Genomic DNA, 23507 nt, shown 5'->3' with positions numbered 1-23507 from the left:
ATCTTAAATGTCACATGGTGACCACTTCATACATCTGTAAATTGAACAGCCAAGGCTACATGACACATCCCTAGCGAAGTCCCATCTTTGCCTCAAACCACTCACTCTCTCCATTTCTAAATTTAACACAGGCTCTACTACTCTTATAAAAATTTTGACTGCTCTTAACAATGTTCCTCCTATTCCATATATCTGTAATACCTCCCACAGTGTCTTTCTGTTTATCCTGTCATAAGCCTTTTCCAAACAAATAAATGCCCTATTTTTTAAGTCTAATAAAAATATTGGATCCACAATACAACGAAAACAATAAGTTCAGATTAGGAACGATCTTTCTACAAATCATAATTTATGGCTACAGACATTTTCAAAACTGTATATATAAATTTGCCAGGAATGCTCACATATTTACAGTACATGACGTCTTCGTCTTGAAGGAATAATTATTTTCTAAGATGCTCTGAAAGAGCCACACGTTGCCAACCTACATGGAGTTCGGTTGGCGGTTAGGTTAGACGTACTCCCTCCCCCACCCCGTCCATCAACCACAACCAAACAACTTTGCAAGATTATCTTATCTAGTAACGGTTACACAGTGAAAACAGCTACTTCAACTGAGTTACAATTAAATTTGTGACAAATGTGTGCCCCGTGGCAATCTTGCTTATAAATCAAAATGACAACACATAAAATATTCTAAATTTAGATTACGGTGAATTCCATTTCTATGGCAGGGTTTTAGTTTTACTTTGAACATTCCAGCCAATAACGTTTATAACTCCGATAGCCCAAGTATGCAGTACACTAACATGTATGTCCACTAATCTGTAACTTTGTGTGGTGATTGCATGCCTGGCATGCGAGAATGCTACCACAATGTGACAATAAACGTTTGATAAGCCACTTTCATTCTGATTACGAACTTGGAAAGTTGGCAGCGGCAATAGGAACTAATAAAAATTCAGGCAACAGCTTGCGAGCATGTTTTTTTTTTCACTTTGCTATCAAATTCTTTGTATCCGTCACACCGGGAATGTTTTTCTGGTTACTTTTTCCCTGGCGGCCAACGAAAACTATACCTAAGCTTCCCGCCAAATATTCTCCTGCCACCTTGTAAAAACGTACCGTAAATACTCTGAAAGAGTGGGTAACAGTACTCCAGTTGCTAATACACATACAAAAGCAACGGAAACTGAAGAAACAGAAGAAACTGTTGTGGGTTTGGCCCTGGTTGACAAGACATAATTATAGTAGTGTCTATGCCAACCTAGTGAAGGAATCTTAGGATGCAAAATCTTTTCAACATGGCTGCATTTACAAACGAATCTATTACTGCGGCAGTAGATATAAATAAATAAATAAGGAAACAAATAAATAAATAAATAAATGAAAACACAATAAATAAATAAATAATCTTACAGAGGGTTATCCACAAAAATTAAAAGAAAACAGCCGATATCCACCAAAGCACTCGTGTACCGTATAGATGAAAAAGGACATTTACCAAAATGGGAACAAGCAAGCATAATGCACAATAACCTCAGTAAAAAAAAGGGGGGGGTTAGAAATATTGTACATAGTCACCAACAAATGCACAAATAATAGAATAGGTGCCATTAGACCATCAAAGTCAACAGCACTACACGTAGCAAGAGAATGGAAGAAGACGGGACACCAGTCCACCAGAACCGACCAGCCCGCAAGATTTCGAGTCTCCTTCAACCCAAACTAATTGATCTATCCATGTACCATTTCACTCCACACACATTTCCTGTATCTACCAGTTTTTCTGTAATGTAATCATTCTTTCTGAAGAAGCACCACAGTGCGTAACTAGTCAAAGAATAAAATAATTGTTCTACAGTACTTGTGTTTTCCCTCTGCCTCTCTCACTACCTATCAGGATGTTTTCATACGCGCAGGCGCGCGCACACACACACAAACACACACTTTCAACGAACGGACGGCTTGAAGAACGTTCCGAAGAAAAGTGCCGCTTGTGGATCCCAACGCAAAGAGAAGTACCTTTTTGTATTTGCAGGGTGGGGGGAAATTGCTCGTGAGGCAGTAGGTAAGTAGGAAAAGAGGAGAAGGGGAGGGATTGCTGGGGAAATGGAAGGAAATGAGGATGTGGAGGACTTGGCCCAGGCAGACGGGCGTAAGGTCAACATGAAACGACCACCGGATGACGAAATGGCAAATAAAAATGTAAAGATTAGAAGTATAGAGAGGAGCAATACAGTAGAAAGTGACGAGAATATGTTCCAGGGATTTAAAGAGGGTGGGGGGGACACAACCCCCCCCCCCGACTGATAAGACTAGAGGAGAGAGTTGATAAGGTGATCGAGGACTTGGAACGTAAGTTAGGTCATGTAGACTCCATTTTCCAAAGAATTGAAAGGTTGGAACAACTAGAGAAGGCTAACAGAAACTTAACTGAAGAAGTAGAGGACCTAAAAAGACAGTTAGGAAATGTAAAGGAGGAGAATGAGAAATTGAAGAAGAATAGTAATGAAAACAGTGAGAAAATAGCTACAGAAGCTAAAAATTGGAGAATAACTCAAGAAGGGAATAAGGTTTCATTCACTGACATAGTCAAACAGCAATTGAAAGAACATAATGAAGACTCAGTTATTAAAGTGATGAGACAGAAGGAGAATATAGTAAGAGAATTAGCTGACAAAAAGAAATGTATAATTATATTAGGAATGGAAGAGAAACATAACCCAGATAGAACCGCAAGAATCAAGGAGGAAAATGAAAGGGTAAGCAGTTTATTAAAATTAGTCCAGGAAGATGAACCAGAAATTATAAAGGAAATCGAGGAAAAATTCAGACTCGGAAAATATAGTACAGATAAGACCAGACCAATTAAGATTAAATTCAGGTCACAAACAACGGCAGAGAAAATTCTATCCAAGACAGGGAAACTAGCAACAAATGATCAATATAAAAAGGTATGGATAAAAAGAGAAATGAATAAGGAGGAAAGAGAGGCAGAAAAGCAGAAAAGAATTGAAGCTAAGGCAAAAAACGAGGAAAGAACGGAGTCAGAGAAAGAGAGATTCTATTGGAGAGTAGTGAACATGAAAATAAAGCAGTTCGACATACTAAAGAAAAACATAAGGGAAACAGAGAACACAATGGAAGTGGCAGAAAACTAAGAGTGTCTTACACAAATACAGATGGATTGATAACAGGATTGAATGAACTGAATGATTATTTGAAAGAAAAAGAACCGGACATAATGGGAATTGTAGAAACAAAATTAAAAGGCCCACTACCACCCAACAGTGTAGGACAGGATACATACAATTATTGGATTAGAAACAGAGAGAAAAAACAAGGGGGTGGAGTTATGTTCCTGACAAAGAAGGATATAAACGTGAAAGGTGTCATATATGGAAAGAATACAGTAGAGATGATTATGATAGAAGTGGAAGACCGAGATAAGAAGAGCAGAAAATTTGTGATCAATTATGTGCCTCCGAAAACAGCCTCATGGGAGGAGAGTGAACATAAAAGTATGTTAGAGGACACAAAGATAGCATTAACTAAAATAATGGAAGACGGAGGAAGAATAGTTATGATGGGCGACTTTAATTGCAAAGAAATCTGCTGGGAAGAAATGACAGCAAAGAGTGGTGATGACTCATGGGGAAATGCTCTACTTGAGATGATTACTGACCATTCAATGACACAATGGATACAAGAGAACACTAGGTATAGAAATGAAGAAGAACCATCGAGGCTAGACTTAATAATTACATCTGAACCTAGAATAGTGGACAAGATTGAATATCAAACACCAATAGGTAAAAGTGACCACATATTGATTGAACTGGAACTTAATGAAGAAAAATATAGGAAAAGAAATGAACAATATAGAAAAGGAAGAATGATGTATGAAAAAACAAACTTTGATAAAATAAGAGAATTCTTCCAACAAGAAAACTGGGAAGAAATATACAAAGAAGAAACATCAGTGGAAGAGAAATGGAACATTTTGACAAAAATTTACAAAGAAGGAGTGGAAAAGTATGTCCCAAGACAAAAACAAGAAAAAGAATATGTAAAATGCTGGTACAACAAAAGTTGTAGGGAGTTAAAAGACAAAAGAGACAAAGCCTGGACCGGATGGAAAAAAGACAGAAGACCTGAAAAATGGAAAATATATACTGGTTATAGAAATGAATATGTACAAAAGTGCAGAGAGGAAAAAAGAAAATATGAAAAAGATGTTATAGAAAAGTGTAAAGATCAACCAAAACTATTCTACAGATTTGTAAACAATAAACTGAAAAACAAACAAGACTTGGAGAAATTAAGACAAGGAGGAGTTGAATACACTGAGGAAATGGAAATGGCAGAAATTATGAACAAACATTTTAAATCAGTGTTTACAAGGGAAAATATACAACCTGAAGAGATTGAGTGGAAGGAAAAAGTCCCCCCTATGGAAGAAATAGAAGTAACAAAGAATGAAATATTGACACACTTGGGTAATTTTGATGTCAGAAAATCGCATGGGCCAGATGAAATAGCAAACTGGATTCTGAAAGAATGTAGGAATGAACTGGCAGACAAAATACATAGCATAATAAGCAGTTCCTTAAAAGAAGGAAAAGTTCCAGAAGATTGGAAAAAAGCAAATATAGTACCTATATATAAAGGAGGAAATAAAGAAGAACCTACCAACTATAGACCAGTCTCTCTAACAAGTACAATAGCAAAAATATGTGAAAGAATTATCAAAAGTAGATGGGTAAAATACTTGGAAAAAAACAACGTACTAAATCCAAGGCAATTTGGATTCAGACAAGGACGATCATGCGTCACCAATTTAATATGTTTCTATTCAAGGCTAATAGATATAATACAAGAAAGAGATGGATGGGCTGATTGTGCATTTCTAGACCTAAAAAAAGCTTTTGACAAAGTACCACATAAGAAGTTGCTTAAGAAATTAGAATATGAAGGAGGAATACAAGGTAAATTGCTAAATTGGATGGAAGACTTTTTGCAAGAAAGAAAAATGAGAGTAGTGATAAGAGATCAGCACTCAAAATGGAATGAAGTAATAAGCGGTGTCCCGCAGGGAACAGTTCTGGCCCCAATAATGTTTGCTATATATATTAATGATATGGATGAAGGAATTGAAAGCTATATGAGCTTCTTTGCAGATGATGCAAAATTACTGAAAAGAGTGAAAACTGAAGAAGATTGTGAATCACTACAGAGAGATCTAAATAAAGTACAAGAATGGAGTAGGAAGTGGGAGATGGAGTTCAATACAAAAAAGTGTAGTATAATGGAATTTGGAAAAAGCAAAAACAGAATAACAGGATCATATAATTTGGGAGAAGAAGGAATAAAAAGAGTAGAAAATGAGAGGGACCTGGGAGTCATTGTTATGAATAATATGTCACCTGAGAAACATATAAATAAGATTTTTGGAGAAACTTATAATTTAATAAGAACAATCAAAGTGGCATTTACATACCTGGATGAAGAAATGGTGAGGAAAATCCTAATCACCCTGATAAGACCAAGATTGGAATATGCAGCAACGATATGGTCACCAAGTACAAAAAAATGTATAAAAAAACTTGAAAGAATACAAAGAGCAATTACTAAACTGGCACCAACACTCTCAAAACTATCATATGAAGAGAGACTACAAAAACTTAAACTACAGACACTAGAGCAAAGAAGAGAGAGAGGAGATTTGATAGCTATTTACAGAATCATGAAAGGCATAGAAATTACTGATAGAGAGAATCTGATAAAATGGGATGACAGAAATACAAGAGGACACGGAAAGAAAATAAAAAAAGACAACTATAGAAGAGATTTGAAAAAGAACAGCTTTCCTCACAGAGCAATAGACAGTTGGAACAAGTTAGATGAGAAAGTGGTGTGTGCAAAAACAATACATGAATTTAAAAATAGTTTAGATAAAATGAGATATGAAGACGGGACCCCACGAGCATAGCTCCCCTTCCCGTAAAATACAACTAGGTAAATACAACTAGGTAAATACACACGGCTCGGCGGTGCAGTGGTAGCGTTCGCAATCGCTGCTACAGCGGTCCGGGTTGGAATCCCGACCAGGGTTGAAATAATTTCAGTATCGCTGCGCTGTGAGTCGTAACTCCAACTCTTGTGGGCGGGGAGTTGTGTGTGTGCATGTAAGGTCACAGTATTACCCAAAGATGGGTCATACGAGGTCTGAGCTCTCGTCCGGGAGGTTAGTGGCTGTTAATCTCGACTCCAACGCGTGATCCGAGACCATGGTGAATCACACACACACACACACACACACACACACACACACACACACACACACGCACACATATATATATATATATATATATATATATATATATATATATATATATATATATATATATATATACAAGCAGCGGCTTCGCCGCACCCGGCTACGCCGGGTTGCTTGGCCTGCGGCGCTTGCTCGCTTCGCTCGCATGTTTGACAACTATTCACACGGTCAAACGTCACTTCAAACACGTTTGTTGAACGTCTTTGTCGAACGTGTTTGACAAACCGTTAGGCAAACCATTTGACTAAACGTATCGTTTAAACGTATCGATGTGAAATGTTTGTCTACAAATCGACATGTTGAAGAACCGTTCACACGCCCAAACTGTTTGTCAAACTGTTTGTCAAATGGTTTGTCAAACACGTTCGACAAACACGTTCAACAAACGTGTTTGAAGTGACGTTTGACCGTGGGAATGGTTGTCAAACATGTTTGTCAAACGTCTTTGAAGTGACGTTTGACCGTGGGAATGGTTGTCAAACATGTTTGTCAAACGTCTTTGAAGTGATGTTTGACCGTGGGAATGTTTGACAAACTGTTTGTCAAACATGTTTGATGTGATGTTTGACCGTGTGATTGGTTGCAAAACATGTTTGTTAAACGTGTTTGAAGTGATATTTGACCATGGGAATGTTTGACAAACGGTTTGTCAAACATGTTTGAAGTGATGTTTGACCGTGGGAATGTTTGACAAACCATTTGTCAAACGTGTTTGAAGTGATGAGAATGTTTGACAAACTGTTTGTTTGAAGTGACGTTTGACCGTGTGAATGGTTGTCAAACGGTTTATCAAACGTGTTTGAAGTGATGTTTGACCGTGTAAATGGTTGTCAAACGTGTTTGTCAAACATGTTTGAGGTGATGTTTAACCGTGGAAATGTTTGACAAACCGTTTGTCAAACATGTTTCTCAAACTTGTTTGAAGTGATGTTTGACCGTGGGAATGTTTGACATATATACGTGTCGACTTAACGTGTCAACGTGAAATATTTGTCGAAGGGATGTTAGAAAAATGCCTTAACGACTGATATTTTTTCGGGAAAATAGACGGAAACGTTTTATAGATTTTTTTTTCGGGAAAATAGACGGAAACGTTTTATAGAAATAATTATATTATGTATATATATATATATATATATATATATATATATATATATATATATATATACATATATATATACATATATGCAAGGTTGACCACGAAGACAAACTATTAAAGCAGAGCGCTTTCGTGTATTCACATCTTCAGTGCAAATAATACATACATTATTTGCAGTGAAGATGTGAATACACGAAAGCGCTCTGCTTTAATAGTTTTTTTGTGGTTAACCTTGCATTTTCAAGAACACACGCTCCCAGTGTTTTTCCTGCATATATATATATATGTATACACACACACACACACACACTTCAACGAATGGACGGCTTAGAAGACGTTCTGAAGAAAAGTGAAGTCTGTGGATCCCAACGCAAAGAGAAGTGCCTAGTGTTTTTGCAGGGTGGGGGGGAAATTGCTCGTGGAGTAGTGGGAACGTAGGGAAAGAGGAAAAGGGGAGGGATTACTGAGGGAAATGGAAGGAAATGAGGAGGGAGTAGACTTTGACCAGCCAGACAAGCGGAAGGTAAACAAAAGACTTAGCGAGGATCAAATGTCTAATAAAAATGTAAAGATTAGAAGTATAGAGAGGAGCAATACAGAAGAAAGTGACGAGAATATGTTCCAGGGATTTAAAGAGGGTGGGGGAGACACAACCCCCCCCCCCCCCGACTGATAAGACTAGAGGAGAGAGTTGATAAGGTGATCGAGGACTTGGAGCGTAAGTTAGGTAACGTAGACTCCATTTTCCAAAGAATTGAAAGGTTGGAACAACTAGAGAAGGCTAACAGAAACTTAACTGAAGAAATAGAGGACCTAAAAAGACAGTTAGGAAATGTAAAGGAGGAGAATGAGAAATTGAAGAAGAATAGTAATGAAAACAGAGAGAAAATAGCTACAGAAGCTAAAAATTGGAGAATAACTCAAGAAAGGAATAAGGTTTCATTCACTGACATAGTCAAACAGCAATTGAAAGAACATAATGAAGACTCAGTTATTAAAGTGATGAGACAGAAGGAGAATATAGTAAGAGAATTAGCTGACAAAAAGAAATGTATAATTATATTAGGAATGGAAGAGAAACATAACCCAGATAGAACCGCAAGAATCAAGGAGGAAAATGAAAGAGTAAGCAGTTTATCAAAATTAGTCCAGGAAGATGAACCAGAAATTATAAAGGAAATTGAGGAAAAATTCAGACTCGGAAAATATAGTACAGATAAGACCAGACCAATTAAGATTAAATTCAGGTCACAAACAACAGCAGAGAAAATTCTATCCAAGACAGGGAAACTAGCAACAAATGATCAATATAAAAAGGTATGGATAAAAAGAGAAATGAATAAGGAGGAAAGAGAGGCAGAAAAGCAGAAAAGAATTGAAGCTAAGGCAAAAAACGAGGAAAGAACGGAGTCAGAGAAAGAGAGATTCTATTGGAGAGTAGTGAACATGAAAATAAAGCAGTTCGACATACTAAAGAAAAACATAAGGGAAACAGAGAATACAATGGAAGTGGCAGAAAACTAAGAGTGTCTTACACAAATATAGATGGATTGATAACAGGATTGAATGAACTGAATGATTATTTGAAAGAAAAAGAACCGGACATAATGGGAATTGTAGAAACAAAATTAAAAGGCCCACTACCACCCAACAGTGTAGGACATGATACATACAATTATTGGATTAGAAACAGAGAGAAAAAACAAGGGGGTGGAGTTATGTTCCTGACTAAGAAGGATATAAACGTGAAAGGTGTCATATATGGAAAGAATACAGTAGAGATGATTATGATAGAAGTGGAAGACCGAGATAAGAAGAGCAGAAAATTTGTGATCAATTATGTGCCTCCGAAAACAGCCTCATGGGAGGAGAGTGAACATAAAAGTATGTTAGAGGACACAAAGATAGCATTAACTAAAATAATGGAAGACGGAGGAAGAATAGTTATGATGGGCGACTTTAATTGCAAAGAAATCTGCTGGGAAGAAATGACAGTAAAGAGTGGTGATGACTCATGGGGAAATGCTCTACTTGAGATGATTACTGACCATTCAATGACACAATGGATACAAGAGAACACTAGGTATAGAAATGAAGAAGAACCATCGAGGCTAGACTTAATAATTACATCTGAACCTAGAATAGTGGACAAGATTGAATATAAAACACCAATAGGTAAAAGTGACCACATATTGATTGAACTGGAACTTAATGAAGAAAAATATATGAAAAGAAATGAACAATATAGAAAAGGAAGAATGATGTATGAAAAAACAAACTTTGATAAAATAAGAGAATTCTTCCAACAAGAAAACTGGGAAGAAATATACAAAGAAGAAACAACAGTGGAAGAGAAATGGAATATTTTGACAAAAATTTACAAAAAAGGAGTGGAAAAGTATGTCCCAAGACAAAAACAAGAAAAAGAATATGTAAAATGCTGGTACAACAAAAGTTGTAGGGAGTTAAAGGACAAAAGAGACAAAGCCTGGAACAGATGGAAAAAAGACAGAAGACCTGAAAAATGGAAAATATATACTGGTTATAGAAATGAATATGTACAAAAGTGCAGAGAGGAAAAGAGAAAATATGAAAAAGATGTTATAGAAAAGTGTAAAGATCAACCAAAACTATTCTACAGATTTGTAAACAATAAACTGAAAAACAAACAAGACTTAGAGAAATTAAGACAAGGAGGAGTTGAATACACTGAGGAAATGGAAATGGCAGAAATTATGAACAAACATTTTAAATCAGTGTTTACAAGGGAAAATATACAACCTGAAGAGATTGAGTGGAAGGAAAAAGTCCCCCCTATGGAAGAAATAGAAGTAACAAAGAATGAAATATTGACACACTTGGGTAATTTTGATGTCAGAAAATCGCATGGGCCAGATGAAATAGCAAACTGGATTCTGAAAGAATGCAGGAATGAACTGGCAGACAAAATACATAGCATAATAAGCAGTTCCTTAAAAGAAGGAAAAGTTCCAGAAGATTGGAAAAAAGCAAATATAGTACCTATATATAAAGGAGGAAATAAAGAAGAACCTACCAACTATAGACCAGTCTCTCTAACAAGTACAATAGCAAAAATATGTGAAAGAATTATCAAAAGTAGATGGGTAAAATACTTGGAAAAAAACAACGTACTAAATCCAAGGCAATTTGGATTCAGACAAGGACGATCATGCGTCACCAATTTAATATGTTTCTATTCAAGGCTAATAGATATAATACAAGAAAGAGATGGATGGGCTGATTGTGCATTTCTAGACCTAAAAAAAGCTTTTGACAAAGTACCACATAAGAAGTTGCTTAAGAAATTAGAATATGAAGGAGGAATACAAGGTAAATTGCTAAATTGGAAGGAAGACTTTTTGCAAGAAAGAAAAATGAGAGTAGTGATAAGAGATCAGCACTCAAAATGGAATGAAGTAATAAGCGGTGTCCCGCAGGGAACAGTTCTGGCCCCAATAATGTTTGCTATATATATTAATGATATGGATGAAGGAATTGAAAGCTATATGAGCTTCTTTGCAGATGATGCAAAATTACTGAAAAGAGTGAAAACTGAAGAAGATTGTGAATCACTACAGAGAGATCTAAATAAAGTACAAGAATGGAGTAGGAAGTGGGAGATGGAGTTCAATACAAAAAAGTGTAGTATAATGGAATTTGGAAAAAGCAAAAACAGAATAACAGGATCATATAATTTGGGAAAAGAAGGAATAAAAAAAGTAGAAAATGAGAAGGACCTGGGAGTCATTGTTATGAATAATATGTCACCTGAGAAACATATAAATAAGATTTTTGGAGAAACTTATAATTTAATAAGAACAATCAAAGTGGCATTTACATACCTGGATGAAGAAATGGTGAGGAAAATCCTAATCACCCTGATAAGACCAAGATTGGAATATGCAGCAACGATATGGTCACCAAGTACAAAAAAATGTATAAAAAAACTTGAAAGAATACAAAGAGCAATTACAAAACTGGCACCAACACTCTCAAAACTATCATATGAAGAGAGACTAGAAAAACTTAAACTACAGACACTAGAGCAAAGAAGAGAGAGAGGAGATTTGATAGCTATTTACAGAATCATGAAAGGCATAGAAATTACTGATAGAGAGAATCTGATAAAATGGGATGACAGAAATACAAGAGGACACGGAAAGAAAATAAAAAAAGACAGCTATAGAAGAGATTTTAAAAAGAACAGCTTTCCTCACAGAGCAATAGACAGTTGGAACAAGTTAGATGAGAAAGTGGTGTGTGCAAAAACAATACATGAATTTAAAAATAGTTTAGATAAAATGAGATATGAAGACGGGACCCCACGAGCATAGCTCCCCTTCCCGTAAAATACAACTAGGTAAATACAACTAGGTAAATACACACATATGTGTATATATCACTGGTGAGAAATGCAGTAACATGTTGGTAAATCACAACTGACACCACAGTCGGAAGAATGAATTGAATAAGCGAATCTATGTATTTCGATTGTAACTGCAATCCATTTTAGAAGAGAATTGCAGTTAGTAATCGAAATATATAGATTCGCTTATTCAACTCTTTCTTCCGACTGTGGTGTCAGAGTTATATATATATATATATATATATATATATATATATATATATATATATATATATATATGAGAGAGAATGTGGGTGGGGAAGGGCAAACGAAGATGTGTTAGGAATAGAGTTTATTGCCCTAACGTTGCGACCAACTTGGTCTTCTTCAGAGGACTACAGCATTACAATTTTTTTTTTTTTTTTTTTTTTTTTTTTTTTTTTTTTTTTTTTTTTATATTTTAGTCCCTGCGGAGCTAGCCGATTTCAGGACTGTCTTTAATTTCTTCTATGGCCGTAATATTTATTATTAATTTAGTTTTATACCTATTTATTTACCGGAGTGCGGAATTTTGTTATATTTGACCCGGCTGGAGGGGGTCATAGTAGGCCTCCCACGGGGAAGAGCAGATTAGGCTGGCAGCCAGGATTATTTGGGATTTTCCGGCATCACCACGATTATGTCATCCACGTACCTTAACCAAGTGGTACCTCTTCCCATGATGTTGATGTATTTGTCCATTTCTAATACTTCCATGAATAAACATGCCATGACAGCAGATAATGGACTCCCCATTGCGAGACCTCTAATCTGTTTAAATTCAATGTTGTTAAACATAAAATAACCAAATTTGACACACATGGAAATAAGTTTTATATAATCAGATCTTGGGACTGGAAGGATATCATCATCGATATCTGTTGTTACTTTCTTCACTGCTTCTAGGGCATCAAAAATAGAAACATTTGTGAATAACGCTGTTATATCGAAGCTTGCCAACTTTTTATCACTTACATTCAGATCCTTAAGTCTCTGGATCAGGTCGGAAGAATTTCTTAAATGGGCCCCGCTGATGGAACCGATGACGTTGGAAAGGGGTTTTGCCAGACATTTCGCTAGTCTGTGCGGAGCGCTACCAATCCCTGAAGTTATGGGCCTCATGGGGATATTTACCTTATGTACTTTAGGAAGACCGTGCATTAACGGGGGTTTTGGAGCTTCTTCTAGTAATCCTAACAACTTTTTTCCCCTGAATGTAAGTGATAAAAAGTTGGCAAGCTTCGATATAACAGCGTTATTCACAAATGTTTCTATTTTTGATGCCCTAGAAGCAGTGAAGAAAGTAACAACAGATATCGATGATGATATCCTTCCAGTCCCAAGATCTGATTATATAAAACTTATTTCCATGTGTGTCAAATTTGGTTATTTTATGTTTAACAACATTGAATTTAAACAGATTAGAGGTCTCGCAATGGGGAGTCCATTATCTGCTGTCATGGCATGTTTATTCATGGAAGTATTAGAAATGGACAAATACATCAACATCATGGGAAGAGGTACCACTTGGTTAAGGTACGTGGATGACATAATCGTGGTGATGCCAAAAAGAACTAATATAGAAAATAAGTTGAGAAGACTCAACGCTGTGAATAAAGACATTCAATTCACAGTTGAACTAGAAAAAGAGTGTAATTTACCATTTTTAGACACGTTGATACACAGAGGTTCTCAACAGGTAAGTTTCTCGGTGTACAGGAAACCCACCAATAGGGACGACTTTGTCCATTATTTTTCAGCACACAGCAGACGTGTTAAAACGGGTGTTCTAATAGGTTTCTTTCTCAGAGCTTTTCGCATCTGCAGTGAAGAATTCCTAGAGGATGAACTTACTTACATCAAGAATACCTTTAGGAAGCTGAAATACCCCGGAGGTTTGATCACCAGGACAACGAGGAAAGCCAAGAAGATCTACGATGGCTCAAACGTCCGAACCCCGGGAAAGGATAAGTCTCATTTTATTTCTGTCCCTAATTCTATAAACACCATAGCTATTGATGATTATTTGTTAAAAGGTGGAATAAATATAGCAAAAATATCTTCCAATAAAATAGGAAAAATATTTAAGAAACATAATAATATGCGTAATAATCTCAGTGTCATTTACCGTATTCCATGCAAAGGTTGTCCATCATCTTATTTCGGTGAGTCAGGTCGAGGGTTCAATAAACGCTTGAATGAGCACAAAAACGATCTCAGGGCTCATAGAACATCTAACTCCCTGGTTCGTCACCTGGACAAATGTGGACATCTACCTGATTGGAACAACGCAGAAATTCTACACGAGGGATTTGAGAAGAAAATGAGAAAAACTGTGGAAGCTGCACATATCGCCGCCAACAAGAACAACAACGACAGAGACGGATTTAAATGCCTCTCGAAAGCAGCAAGTGTCCTAATAATTAAATCGTTAGCCAAAGGGAAAACATGACGCTCATACCTTGGCGGGTTCCCTCTCACTACGAATATAAGAATTGTGATCCGTTTGTAATGCTGTAGTCCTCTGAAGAAGACCAAGTTGGTCGCAACGTTAGGGCAATAAACTCTATTCCTAACACATCTTCGTTTGCCCTTCCCCACCCACATTCTCTCTCATTTGTCTGAAATAATCTTAAATATATATATATATATATATATATATATATATATATATATACATATATGTATATATATATATATATGTATATATATACATATATATATATATGTATGTATATATGTATATATATATATATATATATACATATATATATATATATATATATATATATATATATATATTATGACCTTAATTCCACTGTATTGCAGGGTCGGCCGCTCAAGTTATCCTTCTCCATTGCATCCTCCTCTTGCACTCCTAGTTTCCTCATGTCACACCCTGTTACGTCTTTCCATCTCATTCTTTGTCTTCCGACGCTTCTTCTTCTCTTAACTTCGGCCATCAGTGCTTTCTTCAATGGTTCGTCATCCTGTCCCCTTTTAAGGTGTCCAAAATACCTTAGTCTTGCTTCTCTTGCCTTCTCTTTTATATTACATGTTCCACACATTTTTTTTTATATCTTCACTTTGTCGCCTTTCCAACAGAGATATACCAGCTATCTATCTCACCACCCTCATCTCTTTTCTCTCCAAAATGCCTTCCTCTCTCTTCCTTGAGGACCACGTTTCTGCACCATACAGGAGTACTGGTCTTAACACACTTTTGTATAATTTCATCCTTAGCTTCAATGGTATTTTCTTAACTAATGTCACTCCCCTCATTTCTCTCCATTTTTGCCACACATCTTTTACTCTTTGTCTAGCGGCTTTTTATGTTCCTCCTACATCGACAATTAACGATCCTAGTTATTTAAACTCTCTTGTCTGCTTCAATCTTCTGCCGTCCTCTGATGTTACATTGATTTCCTCATAGCCTTCTCTGCTTCTTATCATTACCTCTGTCTTTTGTGTTTTCACTTTCATTCCCTTACTCTCCAGGTTGCCTTTCCATATAAAATATTTCTCCTGTAGTTCCTCCTCCGTATCTGCAATAATGACTAGGTCATCAGCGAACAGCAATTCCCATCGCTCAGCATTACCTCTTACATCCAAGGTTATTGTGTCCAACACTATAAGAGAAAAGGGCTCAGAGCTGATCCTTGATGATCTACTTCAACTGGGAATAATTCAGTTTCCCATATTTTGTCTGCACTGTTCTTTTTTTATCCTTCATACATAATTTTCACCGATCTTACCATCTTTTCCGGCACTCCTCTCTTTCTTAAGCTCAAGTACAAAACTTCTCTGGGGACACTATCGTACGCCTTCTCCAAATCCACAAAACACCTATATATCTCCCTGTTTCCTTCCAGATATTTTTCCTGTATCTGCCTTGCAATAAATGTTGCATATACAGTACTCAACACCCTTATGAATCCGAATTGGTAGTTGTGGATTCTGACCATCTCTCTCAGTCTTTTATCACTCAAAAATTGTCATGCTGTGCTTCAATGGTCTAAAACTGTCAAGAATATTTAATTTGGAAGTGGGTAGAAACAAATTTGCCATGTCGTAAATGAATGGTATAAACTTCCTGAGGAGACAGTACAATGTAGTACAGTTCGAACTTTTAAGATTCATTTAGATACACACCTAATATGCTGTAATGCCTGTCATTTAAAATCTATTAATCTATTATTATTATTTATTCATTATTATATGTATATGTATGTATTATTATTTGTTTATTAATTTATTTCTTCGCATCCGACCTTGTTATGGACCAAACGGTTTCCTGTCAGCATGCTCTTTCTTTGTAATCCTTAATAAGTGTATAGTGACAGAGGTAAATATATATATATAATACAGGTAGTCCTCTATTTATACGGTAGATGCGTTCCAGAAGGGACCGTATAAAGCAAAAATCGTATAAAGTAAGGAATGCATACCCAACCCCGTAGACTTTGAATACCCAATCCCCCCAGTACCCCTTTGAAGGATGTGTTCGAAATAAAATAATCTTTCACTGCATACGTTTTGCATTAAACACATTTCTATTATGTTTATTAATGCTTTTATTAAAAAACTGTACTTACAACTACATAAAAATGACAATGACTATGGGAAAAGTTTAAACACAAAATTATTTCATTACGTTTTTCCTCTATTTTGTTGCTTCCTCCTCTGATCTGTCACCATTGGCCCGGCTGGCATCAGACTCCGCCCCTGACATCTCACCATTGGCCCTCTGGGTATCAGACTCCGCCTCCATGTCTGTTGTGGCTGCATTTCTGAACTAAATCGCCGCGCGAATTTTAACTGTCTGGAAACCGTATATTTCTGAGGAATTCGTACAATGTGATGAATAACCCCTATTTTTGGACACAGTATAACTCTAAATTCGTATAAAGTAAATTTGTATAAACCGAGGACTGTCTATATATATATGCATATATACACACACACACACACACACACACACACACACACACACACACACACACACACACACATATATATATATATATATATATATTATATATATATATATACATATATATACATGTATATATATACATATATATGTATATGTATATATATATATATATACATTATATATACATATACATACATATTATATATATATATGTATATATATACATATATACTGTGTATATATACATATATATAATATATATGTGTGTGTGTATACACACATATATATACACATATATGTAATATATATATAATATATATATATATATATATATATATATATATATATATATTGATTTAAACTATGACAAATGTAACTGAAGGCGGAGAAAATATACGAGAAATAATGGAAGAATTACTGCCTTAACGTTTCGACCCTTAGGGTCTTGATCACAAAGCATAACACAAAAGTATAACATGGACATTTTATACACATACATGTCACCTCACAGGGTGCCTGGGAAAGGTCGTCGCGCTCGGAACATTTGTCCGTTTGTTTTCATCCACTATCAATAAACTTGTAGCTCTTGCCAAGCTTATAAAACCATCTCTATGGTTGATGTTATTATTAGTATTAATATAGGCTGCTTCTATTGTTTTTCTTAATTTCTTTGTTGAACCTTTATTTATTATAATTGTATTGTCCCAGTTCGGAAGGTGGTCATATGTATCTATGTGTCTTACTATAGAATTAGAAAGCCTGTGGGTTCTTACATCATTTTTGTGTTCATATAATCTTTTTTCTTTTTTCTAATCCACGACCTGTTTCCCAGGCACCCTGTGAGGTGACATGTATGTGTATAAAATGTCCATGTTATACTTTTGTGTTATGCTTTGTGATCAAGACCCTAAGGGTCGAAACGTTAAGGCAGTAATTCTTCCATTATTTCTCGTATATTTTCTCCGCCTTCAGTTACATATATATATATAATATATATAATATATATATATATATATATATGCATATATGTATATATATATATATATAAACGTGGAGTTAAAAACGACAGCATTGTTATAGTTGTTCAGTTTTTTCTTCGTATTCTCGATTTTCCTGATAAGAGATTTTCCATTAACTGGGTGAATTGAAACTAGGTCTATATTCTTCCATTTGTTCTTATTTGACATCGACGTTTCGTCTTAAACAAGACATTATCAAGATATAACTGAAATAACAAAAAATACATGGTAACAGTAAAGGTACTAGACAATATCAAGATATAACTGAAATAGCAAAAATGACATGGTAACAGTAATAATAAAGGTGACAGATTTGTGAAAATAAATACGAAGACTTACATTTAAAGGGAAGAGAGGAAGAAGGGTGTGACAATCCGGGGATGACCGAAGTATATATACCTAAGATCAGGTCAGACAAAGGGGGGGGGGGGAAGGGACAGACAATAAGGACCACAGAGGCCAACCCCCCCTTACCCCTTGACCTCTGTGGTCCTTATTGCCTTCTTCAGTGGACTGAGGAAGGCCCAAGAGGTCGAAACGTCTGGTTCTGAATAAAACTCCATACTCTAATCTTAACGTTTCATTTTGCCACCTCACCTCCATATTTGTCTGTCTTTACATGCATATATTCATCTTAAACCTACTTTGAGGTTTTACTTGTTCAGATTACTCAGCATATCTTGCAAACTTTCTGCTTTTTCTGAAATAATAATAATGTCATCCGCAAATCTTAGGTGGTTCAAATATTCGTTATCTTCAAACCTTTCTCTTCCAAACTCAACCTTCTGAAAATCTCTTCCAAGCAAGCTATAAATAATTTGTGTGAAATGGTATCACCTTGACGTACTCCTTTCTCGATTTTTATCTTTTCTGTATCTTTATGTAGTCGAATTACAACAGTACCTTTTGCATAAATATTTAAGAACATAATAATGAAGGAGACTGCAATAGACCATAAGCCCTACACTAGGCAGCTCCGTATTCATCACCACCTGTCATCCACCATCCATAAAGTTGTCTAATTGTTTCTTAAAACAACTGATAGTTTCAGCGCTTACTACATGGTTACTAAGTCTATTCCATTCGTCGACCACCCTATTAGTAAACCAATTTTTGCCTATTTCCTTCTTAAATATAATTTTTTCCAATTTAAAACCATTACTGCGAGTCCTGCCCTGTTGTCTTAATATGATTACCTTGTTTTCATGACCCTTGTTAAAGCCTTTGATCCACTTATATACCTCTATTAGATCATCCCGCACTCTGCATCTTTCCAGAGTGTAAGTTAAGGTGCCTAAGCCTCTCTTCGTAAGGCAAATTTCTGAGTTCATGTATTATTTTGGTCGTTTTTCTCTGTACTGATTCTAGTGAATTGATGTCCATTCTGTAGGACGAAGACCAAAACTGTATCGCATAGTCAAGGGTGGGTCTAACTATCGCTAGAGTTTGATAAACCTCTGCACTTCTAATCGTTCCGTCCTAGCAACGAAACCTAATGCTCTGTTTGCTTTATTCCTGGCACTAATGCACTGTTACCTGGTTTTAAGGTCCGGACTCACTAGAACTCCCATGTTTCTCTCGCACTCAGTTTTCTCTAAAAGCGTGTTAGCTAAGCTGTATCTATTTTCGGGATTGTGTAACCCTACGTTTAACACGCTACATTTAGAGATATTGAAGTTTATTTGCCATTTCACCGACCATGTGAACTATTTGTTAAGATCATCCTGCAGAATCTCTGTACGTATATTCTTTTTAACCAGCTTTGCCATTTCGTTATATCTTGATCTAAGGTGTGTTTCCCCGTTTTTCATTTTTACGTAAAGTCCTCTTTTCATTCCGATCTCATGTTTCAATATGTCCGTCATCCATTTGGGAGTATTACTTTTTTTACGTATTGACTTCAGGGGGATAAATGTATTTTGTGCATTAATAATTAGGTCAGTTAGATTGCTATACATTTCATCCAAATCGCTGATCTGTCTGTTGAGCCCCCGCCCCCAAGTAACCTGACCCAAGGTATGCATATTATCCTCCGTGACCCGACCCCTTGTCATGACCTGATCTCTGGTCTTGTACCGAGACCTAACCGCATCGACAATGTTCGAAACGTCCATATAACATTTCATATTCAATTTCAAATAGGTTTTTATATCGTCAAAGTTTGCTCTCCTGAAGTCTGGTACTTGGACGTTATTCGTACTTTTTAATTCTTCCCAAATAATATTGAATCTTATTTCTTGATGATCACTAGAGCCTAAACTATCTACCACTTTTGCGTTACTCAATAGGTGTTTATTATTAGTTAAGTCCAGAGTATTTTCTCCCCTCGTAGGATCAGTAATCACTCGTTTTAGGAAATTATCCTGCACCACATCTAGGAATTTCTTCGTTTCCTGATCTCCTATTCAAGTTTCCCAGTCAATGTTTCTATAATTAAAATCTCCCATGATCACAACGTTTTTGTACTGGGACGCTCTGCGAATTTCATGAATCAGGGGATCAGTCTGCTCAATGCTGTGGTTAGGAGGTCTATACAAGACGCCAATAATAACTTTCTTATTCTTGCCTATAATCTCTACCCAAATTGATTCCGTACAGTCCTCTTCCTTAATCGAATTGTTGATAATACAGTTTATTGTGTTTTTAACGAAAAGTGCCACACCTCCCCCACTCCTACCATTCCTATCTTTGTGAGAAAAAAACAACTTATATCCTTCTATTTCGATTTCCGGAAGGAAATGTTTATCAGCCATATTGATCCAGGATTCAGTAATAGCTATAATATCGAAATTCTCTATGCATGCTTTACCTCGCAGCAAATTTTGTTAATTATGCTTCTGCTATTTGTATAGTAAACTTTAAGTATATCTTCCCATCCACCTGTTTTGGTGATTCTTTTCACAGTCCCTCTCTCAGTTGTTTCCATTGCCTAAACTATATTCCGATACTCCCCCCCCCCTACTCCCACGTAATCTACCCGAAAAAAACCTGTAGGATGCCTACTTCTTGCTCAAGGGATTCAGCAAGGAGCCGAAATCCTCTGGGCGACAAGTGCACCCCGTCCCTTGTATATAGATGATTCCTACCGTAAAAGCGGACCCAGTTGTCGACAAATGCCCATCCATTGGCCTTACAATGTTTTGCCAGCCTGCAATTCATTTAAATAGCCCTGGAATGCCACATACCTCCAACTCTACGCCTCGGAAGGATTCCACATACAACAGGAACACCTCCCCTATTTCTAATCTTGTCTAGCGCATCCCGTAACCGCGCAAACAATTCCTCACTCCCTAACTTACCTATATCATTGCCCCCGGCACTTAGACAAACTACAGGTGTCCTTACCTTCCCCTACTAAACACTCTTCAATCCTATCTCTAACATCTCCTCTCCCCGCGCCGGGGAAACACACCTGTGTCCTATGTTTCCTATCTTTATCGCAGAAAGCCCTGTCTAAGTACCTCACTTGACTGTCTCCTACAACCAAAATCTTACCTGTGGGCAGGGATCCAGCGTCTGCCTTTCCCTTCTTCTCTTGAATTTCATTTGTTTCTTCTTCCTGCAGATTCGCTAGTGCTTGAGACGAGTTCTTGCAATCGAACGGGGCTGGTGAGGAATTTTTTTTCCATTTTCCACGTCTTATTTTTCGCCATTTTCCATCCAGGCTCATAGCTAGTTTTGTCTTCCGTATTTTGTGCTTTCGAGCGGAGAACTCGATTCTTCTCTTTAAAGCACTTCACAGCATCCTCCAAGGTTTCAATTTTACTAAGTAGAGATTCTACCTCATCGGCGCTGAACGCGGTAACTGCCAACTGGTTTCTGGTGAGATATTTCTTTGGTGTCACCTTATCCATTATATTAAGTGAATCCCTATATATCTATAGAGTACCCAATGGTCCACACCATCATTATGACAGTACCCCATATACCGGGTATCTATGAGAAATTTCCCTGTTCACCATCAGAGACGTGTCAATTAGCAGTGGGTCCTGCGACTGTGTGTAAGCTGCTCTTTGTCTCATCTTTCTTATCATCATAGCTTATCACGCCAGACAGACAGCCATTCAAGTGTTCTTTGGTTAATTTTGACCAGGTCAATGTTGTCTAAATTGGTTGAAAGTGGGCACGAGCTTAGGACATGGTCAATGTTCTGTTCAGTTTCTCCGCACTCGCAGGATGGGTCGGTTTTGAGGCCCCATTTAACCAGATTGTCACCATTTCTGGCGACTCTGGATCTTGCTCTATTCAGTGTGGACCATTCGCGTCTTGGTAGCAGTGCCCCATCTGAGAGCTCTTCACTGTACTGATAGGGAGACTTTTGCTGTCAGACTCCTTCCACTGTTGTATTCTGTAATATATATATATATATACATATGTGTGTGTGTTCAATATGGGTGACCCTCCAGAGATTTCCTCTCAATCAACATAGCTTTTGTAGTCATTAAAATTCTTACGCCTATCCACCATATCAAGGTGTCAACTCTTGGATATATGTGTATATATATATATATATATATATATATATATATTATGACTGTGATTGCAGGATAAACAGATTAATTGGTTTAATATAGCTACACAGACTCATTCTGTGTGGAAAGTGTATGAATAGTATGTTTAGCAACACGGGATACCCAATCTGAAGATAAACAGGTTAGGTGTGCAGTTCCAAAGCAAGGTCTGCCCGAGGGGTGGTGTCTTTCTCCTCATTGACTTGTGTTTGTGTTGAGAATTAACTACCAGTCCCTAAGTACCTCAAACTAAGTATGATGTGAACAGTGAAAGACCTATGTCTAAAATAGATTGCATGAAATAGCCTATGAAAGATTATAGAAGAGAGATGGGTATGGTGAGTTCTCAAAAATATGGTATTCTGTTTTTGTGTCCTGTATAGTATCTTTTGGTGACAATCTTCTCTGTAATTTCATGTGGTTTGTACAATCATTTTCTAGTAGTGTTATTGTAAGAACAGTGCATGTATTTCCAATGTACAAAGAGTAGTGAAATATACGTGGGAAGATAACATTCGAACCACCCTCATGGTTGTAACAAACATCTAGGTTCGTTGCAATATCTATATACAAAACTCACAAAGCAACTGTAGTATTCATGTTCCATTCTATTTATATTTCTATATATAAATTCCAGGAGTGGTGGCTCATTTGAGCACTCATACAAGTAGACAAAGTTGCCATTGTCCTTTCCTGCCAATTTTTCACTTTTCTCGGCAGCAAGAATCAGTGCCAAGCTACTCACTTTGGATACCAAGAATCAAACTGAGTAGTAAAAACAAATAGCAAGAAATGCCTAGTGTGTCACCACCTTTAGTGTTTCCCATCAGGTTATCCCTTTTCCCCAGCAGCAAGAGTCAGTAACATGCCACTCATTTTGGATACCAAAATTCAAAGTGAGTAGCATAAGTAAATAGCATGCTGGCAAGAAATGCCTTGTGTGCCACCAGCTTAAGAGAACTAAATTTATATAATTTTGCAATTTCACAAAGTAAGAAAGGAGAGAAATTGGAGGGCAGCTCAGCAAATGCATATTTCCCATACAAACTTAAGCTGTGGCCAATCTATTTTACTAAAATGCAATGGATTTTTTTTTTACCTTTGTATACACAAAGCAGTGGTCTCCATTTAAATTACATGCACCATCAGTACCTAATCCTATAATATTACTCAGTGGACCACTGTATCAAAGTA

This window comes from Oratosquilla oratoria, unplaced genomic scaffold, assembly GCF_046742065.1.
Source record: "Oratosquilla oratoria isolate Oo_2021 unplaced genomic scaffold, ASM4674206v1 SCAFFOLD79, whole genome shotgun sequence".
NCBI classification, from domain to species: Eukaryota; Metazoa; Arthropoda; class Malacostraca; order Stomatopoda; family Squillidae; genus Oratosquilla; species Oratosquilla oratoria.
The sequence above is the reverse complement of the archived record's forward strand: the minus strand, read 5'-3'. Positions refer to the sequence as shown.